This window comes from Eulemur rufifrons, chromosome 7 (genome assembly GCF_041146395.1).
Source record: "Eulemur rufifrons isolate Redbay chromosome 7, OSU_ERuf_1, whole genome shotgun sequence".
Classification (NCBI taxonomy): domain Eukaryota; kingdom Metazoa; phylum Chordata; class Mammalia; order Primates; family Lemuridae; genus Eulemur; species Eulemur rufifrons.
Genome location: NC_090989.1, coordinates 118,121,082 through 118,126,812, shown reverse-complemented (window position 1 = coordinate 118,126,812; position 5,731 = coordinate 118,121,082). Strand labels below are relative to the sequence as shown.

Sequence of the window (5,731 nt, the reverse complement as noted above, 5' to 3'; positions counted from 1 at the left end):
TCAGAATCATGTGCTAGATTTATGTCAAGTCTCTTTAGTGAATTTCTGGAATAGTTCTTCAGTCTTTCTTTTATATTTATAACCTTGACACTTTTGAAAACTGCATGTCAGGCATTTCGTAGAATGTCCCTCAGTCCCTCAGTTGGTGTGTGTCTGATGTTTCTTCCTGATTAGATTCAGACTCTGCCCTCAGCAAAAGGGAGCACTTATTATACTGTGAGTACTGCATTGTACTCAGAGATCTGAGGAATACACATGAAAAAATAATAATATTGCTAACAAATCTTATTACTCCCAAAGGGGATATAGGACATAAACACATGAAATGATCATTATATGAAGCAGTAATATTAGAGACACCACAGACAGCATTCAGACCAGCCAGGAAGTATCTAAAGGAGTCTCAACACAACTCTACAGGTTATGTCCTATCCTTCTTGTTTACATGAAGAATATGGAAGCTCAGGGAGGTTGAGGAAATGATTCACACAGCAATAAGTGGTAGGACCAGGTGCTTAGAATGTACTACACACAATATTCACATATGAAATGTTTCCTCACTCTAGAGTCCTAGAATATCAAGGCTGGAAGGCCCTGAGGGATTATTCACACAATATCCTCATTCCACAGGTAGGCAAGCTGTAGCCCAGAGAGGTTATGTGATGTATTCAAAGTCACAGAGTTGGCTAAGAGAAGATGGAAGAACTACCTCAGGTCTTCTCACTTCCAGGCCAAAGCCCTCGCTCACCCCTCCCTCCCACACCCAGCATGGGCTACCCTTCAACTAATGCTGCTTTCCCTGTTGACTCCTTTTCAAATCACGGGCTTTTGAAATTCACTTGCAAATTGCTGGTCCCATTGAGGACTATGAGAGTGAAATCAGATGTCTCAAAACCTCTAAAGCTCTACTCTCCAGGAGGTGTGTGTCGCTTGAGCATGTATCCTATTGGGTCCAGTAGACTATGAAACATTTTAAAGTTTGTTTTGAAATGTTCTGGTAATACGGATCACCCAGAGGATCTCCTTACGATAAAGCACTCCCTCCCAATTCCAGGGCCCATGCCTGCATGTTTTTAGCATCCCTTTTGAACCAACCACTACTTCTTGTCCAGGACCAAGAAGAAAAGAAGAGCAGATGCTAGCTTCACTTGTCCCAGGTGCAGATGAAGAATAGCATTCTATATAATGAATGTGCAACACATAATATGTCTCAAGACATTTGTTAACAAGTGAGTGTTTGAAGAGAACAGTGGTGGGAAAACTGGGTCTCCACAGAGCACACGGTTACAGATGTATCCCCAAACTCAAAAGAACCCATATTATATCTCTGAGCAAACTACAACTATGTTTCAACAAAAAAATGTAACAGTCACATCGAATTATGTTGGTTCTTATTTTCTAGGTTTTGTAGTTTTATTTATTGAATATTTGGGTTTTATGGTCGTATGGTTGTAATAAGCACTATAAGTATTAAAGAACTTCTACTCATTTTTGTGTGTATATATTAAGAGCACAAAAAAATTGTCATCACTGGGGATCTAAGTTTTTTCCCTTTGAGACAGAAGGAAACAACATTCAAATTTAAGAACACTGTCACATACTGCTAGCAAACAGAATGTCGCTTTTATACTGCGCCCCCCCTCTTCCTCGCCCCAACCTCAACCAAGTGCTGGAAGCTAGCGCCCCTTGAGGCTTACCTGCAGGGCAATTTCCTTCTTCTTGCTGCCCATGGCTCTGCAAGGAAGACGAAGCCCTGTTACCGCGGGCTCGGGCCGTTCCCCAGCAGCCTCGCGACGAGCCGCCGGGCGGATCGGCAATCCCAGAGCCTCCTTCAGACAGATCGCCTTCCCCCGCCCCGTTCCTTTTTAAAGTGCCTCTAAGTGGCAGCAAATCAACGCACTGATACGAAATGAACACCCCCACGGGGGAGGGGGGGAAGCAGAGCCTTTCTAGGGATCTGCAAAGCCCCTTCCCCACCCGGAGCCGGCCAGGGGGCGCGCGCACAGGCCTGAGTCCGCGCGCGGCGGGGAGCAGCCTGTCAGGCGTCCGGGCGAAAAAAGGACACGGGACTGTTATCCCTACTGTTCCACGTATTACTGGGAAATTGAGCCACCACGAACGACCTCCAGCCACGCAGGTACACGGCCTTCGACGCGCCGGAGTCACCAACCGAGTCTGAGGCGGCCCAGCCACGGTCGTCATGGCAACCCAGCACCGCGCCAGGCCTGCCAGGAAAGCCTGCAGACACGTAAGCCACGCCCGCCCCGGGCCCGACGCAGTCTCCTAGCCTGGACTCTCGACCCGGCGACTGGCAGGAGGGAGTCCCGCCCCTTGCCGGCCGGAACGGACTGTGTGAACTTTCTTATTGGCTGGAGAGCTTATCATTGTCCGGAGGCTTTGAACCCACCAGCCGAAGACCCCGTGCATCTGTGCCTTGTACGGTTGCATCCCTGAATCCATGCATCCCTCCTGCCGGGTCTGCCAGGGCTGGTGTGCAGTTTTTTTACCCATACATACCCGCATAATGCGTGCCAAGAGGGGTGCCTCCAGCGCTTGAGGAGTCTACAAAGGTTCTCTTTAAGACAAAGAATGCAGGCAGAGTGCAGTGGCTCACGCTTGTAAATCCTGGCACTCTGGGAGGCCGAAGTAGGGGGAGGGGAGACGGGAGGGGGCAGGATCGCTTGAGCTCAGGAGCTGGAGACTAGTCTGAGCAAGAGAGAAACCCAGTCTCTACCAAGGAAAAAAAAAAAAGAAAGAAAGAAAAATTATCCAGGCGTGGTGGTGTGCGCCTGTAGTCTCAGCTGCTTGAGAGGCTGAGGCTGGAGGATCCCGTGAGCCTAGGAGTTTGAGGTTGCAGTGAGCTATGATGACACCACTGCACTCTACCCTGGGCAACAAAGACAGACCCTGTCTCCAAAAAAAAAATACAATATTGCAAGTTCAAAATTAGGTATGAAAGTCAAGTGGAACACATATGAAATAGCTACAAACATGGTAGATATTAATCCAACTATATCAATAATCACTTTATGTGAATAGTCTCATTACACCAATTGAAGGAGATCATCAGAGTGGATTTGAAAAAAAAACAAGGGCCAATTGTGTGTTGTCTAAAAGAAACAGAGAAGTTAAAGGTAAAGGGTTGGAGAAAGCTATGCCATGCCGACACTAATCAAACGAAAGCTGAATATCTTTGCTAATTTCAAGAAAAGCAGACTTCAGAGGACAAGGAAATTTATCAGGGATAAACAGGGGCATTACATAAAGTTAAAGGAGTCAGTTCTCTGGGAAGACATAACAATACTTTATGCACTTAACAACAGAGCACCCTAATACATGAGGCAAGAAATCATAGAACTGCAAGGCAAAATAGGTAAACCCAGTATTATATTAATAATTGAATATTTATTTATTTATTTATGAAGGGGTGGGGGTTGTGAGGAGGGATGTTCAGTTGCCTTGTTGTTTTTGTTGAGATAGAGTCTCACTCTGCCGCCCTGGGTAGAGTGCAGTGGCATCATTGTAGCTCACTGCAACCTCCAACTCCTGGGCTCTAAGCAATCCTTCTGCCTCAGCCTCCCAGGTAGCTGGAACTACAGGCCTGTCTTGCAATGCCCAACTGGATTTTTTTTTCTTTTTTTCTTTCTTTTTGGTAGAGACGGGGGTCTCATTCTTCCTCAGGCTAGTCTCAAACTCCTGAGCTCAAGCGATCCTCCAGCCTCGACCTCCCAGAGTGCTAGGATTACAGGCGTGAGTTACAGTGCCTGGCCAATAATTGAATATTTTAACACCACTTTTTAAGTAATTAATGGATCAAGCAGGCAGAAAATGAGCAAGGGTATGGTTGAACTGAAAAACATCAATCAAATCGATCTAATTGACATTTATAGACTACTTCACTCAACAACAGTGAAATATAGACTCTTCTCAAGCTCACATGGACCATTCACCAAGTTAGACCATATTCAGGCCATAAAACATACCTTAATAAATTTAAAAGAATAGGAATCATATAAAGTATGTTCTCAGAACACAATGGAATTCAGCTAGAAATCAGTAACAGCTGATGAAAGAAATCTAGAAGATTTAAATAAATGGAGAAATATCCCATGTTCATGGATAGGAACAATCAATATTGTTAAGATAGCAATTCTTCCCAATATGATCAATAAATTAAACATAATTCCACTCAAAATCCCAGCAAGCAAGCTATTTTGTGGATATCAACAAACTGATTCTGGAATTTAAATGAAAAGGTAAGAGACACAGAATAGTCAGCACAATGCTAAAGAAGAAAGAATGAAGTCAGAGAACTGACACTACCCAAATTGAAGATTTACTATAAAGCTACAATAATCAAAACAGCATGATATTAGTGAAAGAATAGATACATAGATCAATGAAAAAGAATAGAAAGCCCAGAAATAATTCTATAAAATGTAGTCCACTGATCTTTGACAAAGAGGCAAAGGAAAGTCAATGGAGAAAGGATGGTCTTTTCAACAAATGGTACTGAAATAATTGGATGTGCATTTGCAAAAAAAAAGAAAAGAAAAGAAAAGAAAAAGAAAGAAAGCAAACAAAAAAAGAATCTAGATGCAGAACTTACAGCTTTTGCAAAAATTAACTCAAAATGAATTATAGTCCTAAATGTAAAATGCAAAACCATAAACTACTGGAAGAAAACAGGAGAAAAATCAAGGTGATCTTGGGTTTAGTAATGACTTTTTAGGTATAAAACCAAAAGCATGATCCATGAAAGAAAACAATTGATTAGTTCGACTTTATTAAAATATAAAAACTGTGCTGTGCAAAAGACTATTAAGAGAATGAAAACACAAGCCATAGACTGAGAGAAAATGTTTGCAAAACATATATCTGATAAAGGACTTGTATCCAAAATATACAAAATCCAACTATGAGAAAACATATATCCCAATTTAAAAATGGGCAAAAGATCTGAACAGAGTCCTCATAAAAGAAGATATGCAGATGGAAAATAGGCATATGAAAAAGATGCTCAACCTCATCTGGCATTAGGGAATTAGTAATTAAAACAATAATGACTCTTTCTCCCCAGTGCATTGAAGAAGAAAACCGAGTCCGGACCAACACAGCACCAGTTCCTTGGAAAAGGAAACGAGGCGGAGGAGAGGCAGCAATGAATGTGGATCATGAGGCTAACTTCTTAGTGGAGGAAATTTATCATTTGGGTTCAAAAAATGCTGATGGAAAGTTAAGTGTGAAATGTAGGGTTCTCTTTTGAGATGACAAATGTGCCAACCTCTTTGAAGTGTTGGTCAGAACACTCAAAGCTGCAAAACGTGGGGAAATTGTTACGTACCCAGGAGAGCTAGTTTTGCAAGGTGTTCATGATGATGTTGACATCATATTGCTGCAAGATTAATTTGGTTGAAGTATCTTTATGTATTGCTACTTTTTATTTGTGGTAAGCTGGAATAGAAAGTCAAAGGACAAACATTTGAGCATACTTAATGTATTTTTATAGCACTTTGTAAATAAAAGGAGACTTGTATTTTAAAAGTCTATCCTTTTTATATATTAAAAGAAAATTTATGCATTACACTGTAAAATAAACAGATCGTATTTTTTTCTCAGGAATCTGGTTGGGAAATGTAGGCAATGACCCTTTTTTTTTTAGGTGTGGTTGTGGGAGTGCTTGTTTCATAAACCATTCTTAGACAATTTCTACAGCTATTTGACATTCTGT

At 41.9% G+C, this 5,731-nt stretch overlaps 1 pseudogene; it reads left to right on the top strand.

Moving 5' to 3' along the window:
- The first annotated feature begins 5,161 nt into the window (after positions 1-5,161).
- On the top strand, positions 5,162-5,407 carry LOC138386648 (costars family protein ABRACL pseudogene; annotated as a pseudogene).
- The last annotated feature ends 324 nt before the right edge of the window (positions 5,408-5,731 follow it).